Below are 12,588 nucleotides of genomic sequence, written 5' to 3'. Positions count from 1 at the left end.
TGGATGGAGTTCTTACAGACAGGCAGTTAATTCAGCATAGCAAGTGGTTATGGGTCTTGGGCTGTAAAGATCTCAAACTGTTCTCAAACTTTAAATAGGCAAAAACTGTTGAGCTGCAGGCATGAAGCCAGGGCCACTTCCGGTAAGCAGAACTGGCAGTGGAGAGTGAACCCAATGCCAAGTCAAAGCTTTAAACGCTGAAGCTTATCAGATCCCAGCAAAAACACTGGTTGATATATGCATAAAGACAGGAGCCAAGAAAGTCAAAATCTACTAAGGAGTGATAACAAGTTACCTACCATGTCATTTAACCCTGAAAATAAATGATATTACAACATCAATTCCATACAAACTGGCTGGCCATGAACCGTCAAGTGGGATTGAGAAGGGCCTACCACCTCAACTGCCTAGATCCCACTCCAACACATGCTACTCACCAGTCAGTAATAGGTCCCTTTGGTGAATTCTGAAGACTAGCATATGAAACCAATGCAGTTACAGATCTGGATAAGTAGTAAATAGTCAAATGAGAGTTTTGGAAGACTGAAGTGAAAAATGGTTCCAAATGAATAGCGGTTGAACAGGGTCGCCTGTTCTGGAGATGGTGAGCATTATACTAAGCTTTAGGCTATACTCCTAGTGATACTCTTCCCTCAAATCCTTTAAGTTCAACTTTGCAATCACACTCCCCTAGAACCTAAAGACTGGTTTCCTGGAAGCTGTTTGGCAGAAAAGCCTCCCCATGGTAGGTCAGCATTCTTTATGGTTGGAGCTATGATGGTAGCTGATTATTTTCAAGCTTCCTCCGCCTTTAATAAAAATATTCTTGGCAAATGCTTCCACTCTGGTCCATCTTGCAAAGGTCCACGAATTTCACCTCTAGCAACTTAATTCCGATACCCAGGACCATCCTTTTTAATCATGACTTCAGTTCCAAAAGCCAACAAAGCAGAACCAGAAGTCCTATTCTATTAGTGTATCTGCCGAATGCAGCAGCTTGATCCTGCATCAAACACTCTAATTTTTCCAAAGTAAATGCTTTGAGTCTCAGTTAAGAACACTAAGGGGGCATCAACAGCCAACAGTTGGTCTAAGCACCTACCCAAGTAAGACCCAACCAGAGTTGTTAAACAGTAGCAACTTTAATATGCACTATGGGAGATGGAATTAGTGACTGCTGGCAGCACCCATGTCCCTCACAAATTTTCCATTTAAAGATTTAAATGTATTGGGGCACCTGAGTGGCTCAGTTGGTTGAGCGTCCGACTTCAGCTCAGGTCATGATCTCACGGTTTGTGAGTTCAAGCCCCACATCGGTCTCTGGGCTGACAGCTCGGAGCCTGGAGCCTGCTTCTGATTGTGTCTCCCTCTCTCTGTCACTCTCCCCCTCACGCTTTCTCTCAAAAATAAATAAACATTTTTAAAAAATTATTTTTTTAAATAGGACTAAGCTTTAAAAAAAAAAAAGAAGATTTAAATGTATTAATTCCAATTATGAGGCCTCTAAAGAGTCCTCAGATTTGGAATGGGGAATTTACATGCCTGCTGCCATCCCTAGATGTGACATCTGTTTCTCAGTCTCCTTCTCCAGAACCATATCCTGATTCCCCTTTGATGGCACTTGCTTTGCCTACCATTACACTACACTTACAAGCTAATTAAAAATGGATCAGACATAAATGTAGAAACTCCACTATGAAGCTTCTAAAAGAAAACACGAGAAAAAAAATTTTTTTTGAGAGAGAGAGAGAGAGAGAGAGAGAGTAAACGAACACACCCTGATGGCGAGCAGGGCAGAGGAGACAGAATCTCAAGCAGGCTCCATGCCCAGCACAAAGCCCAAAGCAGGGCTCAATCTCATGACCCTGAGATCATGACTTGAGCTGAAATCAAGAGTTGGATGCTTAACCAAATGAGCCACCCAGGTGCCCCAAGATAAAATCTTTTTGAGCTTGGTATCAACAGAAAGGATCCAGAAAGCATTTATAAAAGAAAAAGATTAAAATTAAAACCTGTTCCTCAAAAGACACTGCTTAAAAATAAATAGGCAAACTAGGGAAAAGGAGTAAATATTTATAACACATATCTGACAAATGCTTACTATTATTAGTCATAAGGAAAACAGAATAAAACCACGAGATACTAGTACACACCCACCAGAACTGCTAAAATTAAAAAGACTTACAAAAGGAAATAAACAAGGATTTTCAGCAATCAGAACTCTTATACATTACTGGAAAGAATGTAAGATGGTACAACCACTTTAGAAATTGGTCTGACAAACACTACCCTATGACACAGCAATTTCACTTCTAAGTACAGTATTTACATAAGTGAAAACAAAAACTTGTACAAAAATGTTCACAAAAGCTTTATTCATAATAGCTTAAAAATGAAGTCAACCCAAACATCCTTCAAAAGATGAAATAAACACATACAGATTGATGTTCTGAGGGTTTCCATCCCTGGGGTAGTGTACTTTATATAGTTAGATTTCAAATAGAGAGATGCCTTTTTGGTAAACTGGAGAGAAGGATTAGTAGAAAGGGGAGGTGGAAAAGGAGAATCAGTAAGATCCTTCTTTTATAAAAGTTATTTTTACAGGGGTGCCTGGGTGGCTTCAGCTGGTTAAGCATCCAACTTCAGCTCAGGTCATGATCTCACGGTTACTGAGTTCAAGCCCCACATGGGGCTCTGCGCTGACAATGTAGAGCCTGCTTGGGGTTCTCTCCTCCCACCCCAGCTCCTCCCCTACTCACGCTTTCTCTGTCAAAATAAACTTTAAAAAACGATTTTTACAAATTGTTATACATATAAAATTTACCATTTTAACCATATTTACGTGTACAATTCAGTGGCATTATGTATCTTCACACTGTTGTGTAACCATCACCCCCATCCATCCACAGAACTTTTTTCAGCTTCAAAACTGAAAATCTGTATTCGTTAAACAGTAACTCCTCATTCCCCTCTCAAACCAGCCCCTGGAAACCACCATTCTATTTTTTGTCTCTGATTCTGACTACTCTAAGTACCTCATAATATTTTTTTTTTTTAATTTATTTTTGGGACAGAGAGAGACAGAGCATGAACGGGGGAGGGACAGAGAGAGAGGGAGACACAGAATCGGAAACAGGCTCCAGGCTCCGAGCCATCAGCCCAGAGCCTGACGCGGGGCTCGAACTCACGGACCGCGAGATCGTGACCTGGCTGAAGTCGGACGCTCAACCGACTGCGCCACCCAGGCGCCCCTAAGTACCTCATAATATTAGTGGAACCATACAATATTTGTCCTTTCGTGAGACTGGTTTTCTTCACTTAGCATATCTTCAAGTTCAGCCACACTGCAACATCTATTAGAATTTCATTACTTATTAAAGCCGAGTAATATTGCAATGTATGTATATACCACATTTTGTTTATCCATTCATCCACTGATGGACACTTGGGTTACTTCCATCTTTTGGCTACTGTGAATAATGAACCTGGGTGTACAAATATCTCTTTGAGACCCTGCTTTCAATTATTTTCGACATATACCCAGAAGTGGAATTGCTGGATCATATGGTAATGTTTTTAATTTATGAGGAATCACCATACTGTTTTCCACACCAGTTACATCATTCTACATTCCCACCAACAGAGTACCTTCAGTCATGGACTGAACTGTGTCTCGCCACCCCCCCATTCATATGCTTAACTCTCAGCTTCAGGTGGCCCAGTATGTGAAGAGAAGGCCTTTATGGACATAAGATTAAACGAGGTCTTAAGAGTGGGACCCTAATCCAATAGGTCTGATGTCAGAGGAAGAGATACTACGAATGTATGCACAGAGGAATGTTTGTGTGACAACACAGCAAGAAGGCAGCCTTCTGCAAGCCTCACCAAAACCCAACCCTGCTGGCACCTTGATCTTAGAATGGGAGAAAATACACTTCTGTTGTTTAATTCACCTCATCTGTGGTATCGTGGTATAGCAGCCCTACCAGAATAATACAAGCTTCAATTTCTCCACATCATCACCAACACTTGTTATTTTCTGTTTTGGAGGTGTTTTTGTTTTGACAATGTAGAACCTACTTGGGATTCTAACAATCAAAATGGTTATTTTGATAATCACCATCCTAATGGGTGTGAAGTGGCATCTGTCATTTTGATTTGCATTTCCCCTAATCATTCATAATGTAGAGAGTCTTTCCATGGGCTTATTGGCCATCTATATATCCTTCTTTGGAGAAATGTCTATTCAAGTCTTTTGCTCATTTTTAAATCAGGCCGTATTTTTGTTGTTGTTGAGTTTAGAAGTTTTCTGTATATTCCAGATGTTAATTCCTTATCAGATATGTGATTTACAAATATTTTCTCCCATTCTGTGGGTTGCCTTTTGACTCTGTTGCCAGTGTTCTCTGACGAAAGGTTTTTCATTTTGATAAAGTTCAATTTGTCTACTTTTCATTTTGTTGACTATGCCTTTGGTGCCATTATCGAGGAGATTATTTCCAAATCCAACTTAAACATGTTCAAGGTGGTAATAGGTTTTTCAGCATTTTAGGGGAGTAAATTAAAAAAAAAAATTTTTTTAATGTTTATTTATTTTTGAGAGAGACAGAGGCAGAATGTGAGTGGGTTAGGGGCAGAGAGAGAGGGAGACACAGAATCCGAAGCAGGCTCCAGGCTCCGGGCTGTCAGCACAGAGCCCGAAGCAGGGCTCAAACTCACAGACCATGAGATCGTGATCTGAGCCGAAGTTGGACACGCAACTGACTGAGCCAGCCAGGCACCCCAAATTTTTAAAATTTTAAGTGGTCCAAGAATAAAAGGGTTTCAAGACCACTGGCCTAGTGTATGTATTTTAGAGTCAGAATGCCTGAGTTTCGATCAAAACTCCAGTTTTCTGGTGCCCAGTCAGTTAAGCAAGCGTCCAACTTCAGCTCAGGTCATGGTCTCATGGTTCACGAGTTCAAGTCCCATGTCAGGCTCTGTCCTGACAGCTCAGAGCCTGGAGCCTGCTTCAGATTCTGTGTCTCCCTCTCTCTCTGCCCCTCCTCTGCTCATACTCTGTCTCTCTCAAAAATAAATAAACGTTAAAAAAAATTTTAAAAAAACACTCCAGTTTTCTAACTATTGCACCCGTGATAAGTTATTTAATTTCTATATGCTTCAAAGCTCTCCTATACAATAAGAATAATGGTACCTACCTCATATGATTACTATCAGGAGTAAATGAGATCATTGCATAAGAAGCAATCATATTCATAGCCCCATTGTTCACAATAGCCTCAAACTGGAACAGTTCAAATGTCCCTCAACAGGTGAATGGATAAACACAATGAGATACAACCATAAAAAGGAATGCAACAGTAGGGAAGAAAGGAAAGAAGGCTGTTGGTGTTAAGAAGCAGAAAAAACCCTTGGCAGGAAAAAAGCCTGCGACGACCAAGAAACCAGTAGCTGAGAAGAAGCCTGCAGAGAAGAAACCCACCACGGAAGAAAAGAAACCTGCATAAAACTTATATTTGTTTATTCCATAAAAGTTAAATCATTTTGGACAGCTAATTATGAATAAAGGCCTAATCAAAGACCGTGAGAAAAAAAAAAAAAAAAAAAAAAAAAAAAAGGAATGCAACAAAATGGATGAACCACAAAAAACAATGCAAGTGAAAGAAACCAGGCATAAAAGACTGAGAACTGTGTAACTCCAATTACATGCAATTTCTAGAAAACATAAAACTACAGAGACAGAAAGCACATCAGTGGATGCTAGAACTCGCAGTTGGAGTGAAATGAAAAGTGGAGATAAACAACAAACAGGAACTAAAGATTATTTTGAGGTGTTAGAAATATTCTAATTCTGAACAGCAGTGATGACTATATCAAACTGAACACATACTGTGGAGGAATTTCATGATATGTAAACTACATCCCCAAAAAAAGAGTTTTGAAGAATTCTAAAACAATGTTTTAAATATTATTACTGCTACTATGCTTTAGTATTTAAAATCATAATAACATTGGGGCACCTGGGTGGTTGAGTCAGTTAAGTGCCTGACTCTTGATTTCAGCTCACGTCATGATCTCAGGGTCGTGAGATCAAGCCCCGTGTTGCACTGGGCTTGGAGCCTGCTTAAGATAGTCTCCCTCCCCCCCCCCCCCATTGCACATGCTATCTCTCTTTAAAAAACAGTTTTTTTAATAAACTAAATCATAGTAACATCAAGCTGGAAAGGACCTTCCTGAGTATGTCTATTCCTACTCCCGGAAAATGAGAGAGAGAAAGATAAGCATAGCTGAGTGCTGTGTCACAGTTAAGCATTTTACATGGATACTCTCCTTTAATCACAAATCCTCTATGGGGTAAACTCTGTTACTATTCCCACTTTATAGACCATGAAGCTGAGACTCAAATAGGTTAAGAGACTTGCCCCCAAACAATGTAACTGATATGAGGAAAATATACAAACTCAAGATCACTTGATTCCAAAGTCAATGCTTAGAAAAAACCATCCTGGGGCATCTGGTGGCTCAGTCTAAGTGTCTGACTTCAGCTCAGGTCATGATCTTGCGGTTCATGGGTTTGAGCCCCATGTCAGGCTCTCTGCTGTCAGCGCAGAGCCCACTTCAGATGCTCTGTCCCCTTCTCTCTCTGCCTCTCCTCTGCTCTCTCTCTCAAAAATAAGTAAACTTAAAAAGAAAGAAAAAAGAAAGACCCATTCTGGAATTCATATGGAATTTCAAAGGACTCTAAATAGCCCAAACAATTTTTAAAAAGAATATACTTGGGGCGCCTGGGTGGCGCAGTCGGTTAAGCATCCGACTTCAACCAGGTCACGATCTCGCGGTCCGGGAGTTCGAGCCCCGCGTCAGGCTCTGGGCTGATGGCTGATGGCTCAGAGCCTGGAGCCTGTTTCTGATTCTGTGTCTCCCTCTCTCTCTCTGCCCCTCCCCCGTTCATGCTCTGTCTCTGTCCCAAAAATAAATAAACGTTGAAAAAAAAATTTAAAAAAAAAATAAATAAATAAAAAGAATATACTTGGAGAACTTACACTTCCCAATTTCAAAACTTACTACAAAGCTACAGTTATCAAAACAGTGTGGTACTGTTATAAGGACAAACAGAGATCAATGAAATAGAGAACCAAAAAATAAATCCTCACGTATAGGTCAGGGTATTTTCAACAAGGGTACCAAGATTTTTCAAGGGAAAAAGACAGTCTTTTCAACAAATGGTCATAGAAAAATGAATATCCAAGTGCAAAAAAATGAAGTGGGACCTTTACCTAACACCATATACCAAAATTATCTCAAAATGGATCAAAGACCTAAATGTAAGTGCTAAAACTATGAAACTCTTACAATAAAACACAGGGGAAACGCTTCATGCATTGGATTTGGCAATGATCCCTTGGCTGTGATATCAAAGGCATAGTCAACAACAAAAATAGACAAATTGGACTTCATCAAAATGAAAAACTCTTCTGCATCAAAGAACACTATCAATAAAGTAAAAAGGCACCCCCATAGAATGGGAGAAAATATTTGCAAATCACATATCTGATAAAAGAGTAATATTCAGAATATGTATATATCAATGTTCATAGCAGCATGATTCTCAATAACCAAAAGGTAGAAACAACAGTTGTCACCAACAAATCAAGAGATAAACAAATGTGGTCTATACGCACCAACAGAATATTATTCATCCATAAAAAAGAATGAAGATGTTGATTATATCTCAATTAAAAAAATTGTTTTTAATTTGTAAAAAAAGAATGAAGTTTGGATACATGCTAGGACATGAATGGATTGTGAAAACACTATGGTAAGTGAAAGAAGTCAGATAAGAAAGGACAAATATTGTATGACTTCACTTATATGGGGTACCTAGAACAGGCAAAATCACAGTGACAGAATATAGATTAGAGGTCACCAAGGGTTGGAGGGAGGGGACAATGAGAGTTACTTAATGGACAGAATTTCTGTTTGGGGTAATGAACAAATTTTGGAAATAGAGAGTGGTGATGGTTGCACTACAGTGTATGTAATTAACGCACTGAATTTTACAGTTAAAAACGGTTTAAGGGAACCTGGGTCGCTCAATTGGAAGAGTGTGCGCCTCTAGATCTTGGGGTCATTAGTCCAAGTCCCATGTTGGGTGTACAGATCCCTTAAATAAATAAAGTTTAAAAAAAAATTGTTTTTGTTTTTGTTTTTTTAATTTTTTTTTTCAACGTTTATTTATTTTTGGGACAGAGAGAGACAGAGCATGAACAGGGGAGGGGCAGAGAGAGAGGGAGACACAGAATCGGAAACAGGCTCCAGGCTCCGAGCCATCAGCCCAGAGCCTGATGCGGGGCTCGAACTCCCGGACCGCAAGATCGTGACCTGGCTGAAGTCGGACGCTTAACCGACTGCGCCACCCAGGCGCCCCTTAAAAAAAATTGTTTTAATGTTTATTTATTTTTGAGATTTTTGTAACTAAGTTTTTGTGTGTATACCTGATTATTATTGTTTTTTAATGTTTATTTACTTTTGAGAGAGAGAGAGCAGGGGAGGGGCAGAGAGAGGGAGACAGAATCCCAAGCAGGCTCCACACTGTTAGCACAGAGCCCAACACGAAGCTTGAACCCACAAACTGTGAGATCATGACCTGAGCCAAAATCAAGAGTCAGTCGCTCAATCAACTGAGACACCTAGGCACCCCTTTTTTTAATGATTTAAATAGCAAATTTTGTTCCAACATACATAACAAAATATATTTACCGCAACTCTGTAAAAAATTAGCAATATGTAAAAAGCATTGAATTATACACTTTAAATGGTTAACTGCATGATGTATGAATTATGAATTATATCTGAACAAATCTGTTTTAAAAAAAGAAACTAACATTTAGTAACCACTTTCTGCACACAAGGCACTGTTCTAATAGCATTACATAAACCTCACAAAAACCTCATTTCACATATGAAGTCAGGTAATTCACAATTTGAAGTAAGGTAATTTATCCAATGTCACTGGGTTAGTGAAGGAGTCAGGGATTCAAACCCTATCAGATTCCAGAGCTCCTCTAGTCATTCGCTCTGCTATTCTGAGTCCCATAGTGTGATAGGAGGGTTATAAAATATGTTCAACGGATGCCCATTAACTAAGTGAATGAGATGAAGAAGGTATTGTGGGAGTGTAACAGAAAAATTAATTCTAAGCTCTTGGTATATACAGCTAAAAAAAAATCCATCAAGGAATGATTTATGATCTTTAAAATTTCAGAACTTTCTGGGGCACCTGGGAGGCTCAGTTGCTTAAGCATCTGACTTCAGCTCAGGTCATGATCTTATGATTCTGAAGTTCAAGCCCCACATGTAGCTCTGTGCTAAAGGCTCGGGATGCTCTCTCCCTCTCTCTCTGCCCCTCCCTGACTGGCGCTTTCTCTCACTCAAAATAAATAAACTTAAAAAAAAATTTTTTTCCAGAACTTTCTGATAGTTTCAATCTTTTTTTTTTATTAATGTTTTTTGTTTATTTTTAAGAGAGACAGAGAGTGAGTGGGAAAGCTCAGTAGAGAAAGAGAGGGAGACACAGAATCTTAAGCAGGCTCCAGGCTCTGAGCTGTCAGCACAGGGCCGGACGGGGCCCAAACCCATGAACTGGGAGATCATGACCTGAGCTCAAGTCTGCCAGGTAACCGACTGAGCCACCCAGGCTCCCCGCTGATAGTTTCAAATCTTAATACAACCCCGAATCAGATGAGCAACAGCAGTTTATACATTTAAACATTGGCAGAAGAGTATAACCTTGCTCAAGTACCCACAATAAAAGAGTTCATTTAGTAACACACACTCACCTCCCCCACCCAGGCCTTGACAAGTCTCCTCTGAAAGGCTTCAAGAACCTAGGATCCTAAAGGCAACAAAAATAAACCCAAGTCTGGTAACAGAATTCTATAAAGAAGGGTGTTACAGATGTCCAGACCTAGTACCTATCCTATAGGTTAAGTACCTAGTTAGGTGCTAATTAAATGAGACAAGGTTCAGGTCCAACTTGTCTGTTTCACCTAACATGCCATTAGTTACTTTAGACATTGCCAGTCCTACCGTCACCCATCATCAGTTCTTCAGAGCTCTCTCTACAATCCTCACAAAGTTTGCTGATGTTGACATTATTAAACTATTCACTCACACTGGTGGCATTACTCAACAGGAAGTTGAAAACTAACAAACCTAGGGCACAATCCAGAGTTCAGAAAATGAGCCAGGTGACCAGGCACATCAGAGTCTACTGAACTCCTTCACTTAGATCCAGCAACTGTGACCTTCACAAGCAAACCTGAAATATGTAAAAAATACAATTACCCTTAAAGTTTATGTACCTTACAAAACAAGGCCTTTTCTATTTATTAAAAAAATGCACCCCTACAGTTGAATCCAGTAGCACATCAATAATAAAGTTAGAAGAAAAACAGAATTACAACGCCAAAAGGACTCTGAAGAGTAAATACTAAGAAACATCCCTCCTCCCACATTCTCCCAACGGGCGCAGAACCCACCAGACCACTCCCCCCCCCCGCCACCAAGTTCTACCACCGCGCGTGCCGGGCTCGGAGATCTCTTGCCCTGTGGTCGGGCTGAGCCCACCCACCCGTGTCTGGCCAGGTCTAAAACGGGGCTACGTGCTAGGCACAAGAAGGCCTCCTTCTCGAGCGATGCCTTAGAACTGGATCAGGTTCCCGCAAAAGCAGGAAAACAGGCGGAAGAAAGGGCCCGCCTGAGGCTCCGCAGACCAGAAGCACCAAACCGTAACCACGCGCTAGCCGGGGACCCCGCAGCTAACAGCCCCGAGGCTGGACCGGTAATTCTACGGCCGCCGCCGGGCCCCGCCCCGGGCCCGCGACCGTTCCGGGGCGTTCCTCCCGAGGGCGGCGCCTCCCTCACCACACCGCCACTTGGCTCTCTTCCTCCCAAGCGAGGCCGCGGCCGCCGCGCGACACCGAAGCCACAGCTTCCAGGCCGCGAGGACCCGCGACTTCCATAGCGGCTTGGCAGGCCGGCTCCTTCCCCGCAGGGTCCGGCACGCCCTCTCTACCGCCCCAGGCCCTTACCGAGGCAGCGCGGCCTCCGCGGCCCGCTCCTCCTAATCCTCAGCCGTCGCCACCGACCCTGCGTCGCGGAGACCGGAACTTCCTCCGCGCCGGGCCGCTGCTCCACAAAGGCGCCGCGCTGCCGCTTTCAGCGCTCGGCCCGCCGGGAGATGGAGTACAGCTGCAGGTTGCGCCGACTCCACTCCCGCCGTGCCCCGCGCGTGGGGGGGGGGGGGGAGGGGGGCGGAGCTGCCTACGGGAGCGAAGCGTGAGGGCACGCCGCTCGCCGTCGTCCAATGGGAGGGCGCTCTTCCCCAGGTCTGCGGGGTCTGCAGGGGGTTGTGGTTTAGGCCCTGACTGGTCTTCGGGCGCTGTTTCTGGAGTAGAGCAAGGCGCGCATTCCCCTGTTGATTTGGCGTCCGCGAGGTTTGTTCTTCTCTGCCCCAGGGGCGTGGGTAAAGCCCTAGTCCGCCTGGTTCGAGGCCGCCGTATTTTCCGTCATTGCGAAGGCAGTAGAAGGGAAACTTCTCCGGTCGAAGCTTTCCGGGAAAGTGACTGGTGGCCCACCCAAACGCCTAACTCCTGACCCCCTCAGTCCAGGGGTTTAGCCCTTTTTGCCCAAGACCCGAGGATAGGTGCAAGAGAAGCCCTTGAATTAGAGGCTCGTCCCCTTTTCTTCTAATGGATTTCCAAGTTAGGCATTCTTCAGGTATTTCAGGCAAATACCATCGGTTCAGTAGTCCTACTTATGAGGGAAATTCCACCCAGCTTCCCCAGGGCCTTTCTAGATCTCAGGCAATAAATCCAGCCAAGAGTGACTTGTGCGAGGTCTCAGAACTGGAGAGTTCTCTGCAATCTAGCAGGAAAGCTTTCAGTTTGCAGCTCATTTCCAGAATCTCCTTACAGCTAATGTTCAAACGGCAAGCTCTAAGCTTCCAGGTGGATTGTCTACACTGTTGATATGCTTTCTGGTTACCGGCACCTGGTGTCTCTATCAGTGGACCTTTAAAAAAGGTAACCTGATTGTATAGCCCCAATCCAACATCATGGTGTCAAAGAAATCTGCCAGAAAAGCCAATAAAGCGTCCTAAAATAAAGCAATCTTTATCTGCAGTGAAAGGAGGTTGTTGGGTTAAGTAGTCTTAAAAATTACCTTTACACTTTTCAGGCATCTTGTCCGGAAGTCATTCCTTCATTCAAGAACTGTATGAAGGGCATGTGTGGGACAGGCACTGCATCAGGTGCTGGTGATCCAGGAACAAACAAAGCTGATAAAATTTGCTGCCCAAATGGAGATGGGTGTGGGGTAATTATTGGAGATGGACAACAAATTAAACAAGATATGCACTCTTTGTGAAATGAGTTTGGTTTCTGTAAGGAGGGAGATGGAAAGCCATTGGAAGGCTCTAAATAGAATAATATAACTTGGCATCCATGTTTAAATGATCCCTCTGGCTGCTATGTGGAAATAGGCCAAAGGTAGGAAGGGCAGAAGCAGTGCAGCTGGTTAGGAGTG

General features: G+C 42.6%; 1 long non-coding RNA gene across 1 annotated transcript; it reads left to right on the top strand.

Moving 5' to 3' along the window:
- Window positions 1-11,381: 11,381 nt before the first annotated feature.
- On the top strand, window positions 11,382-12,431 carry LOC121011223 (uncharacterized). The gene is made up of 2 exons (XR_005781543.1): window positions 11,382-11,498; window positions 12,241-12,431. It is a non-coding gene; the product is annotated as an uncharacterized LOC121011223 (long non-coding RNA).
- Window positions 12,432-12,588: the final 157 nt, after the last annotated feature.

Source organism: Herpailurus yagouaroundi, unplaced genomic scaffold (genome assembly GCF_014898765.1).
Source record: "Herpailurus yagouaroundi ecotype Mexico unplaced genomic scaffold, PumYag 193, whole genome shotgun sequence".
Classification (NCBI taxonomy): Eukaryota; Metazoa; Chordata; class Mammalia; order Carnivora; family Felidae; genus Herpailurus; species Herpailurus yagouaroundi.
Note: the sequence above shows the minus strand (reverse complement) of the source record. Positions and strands in the feature narration are given on the sequence as shown.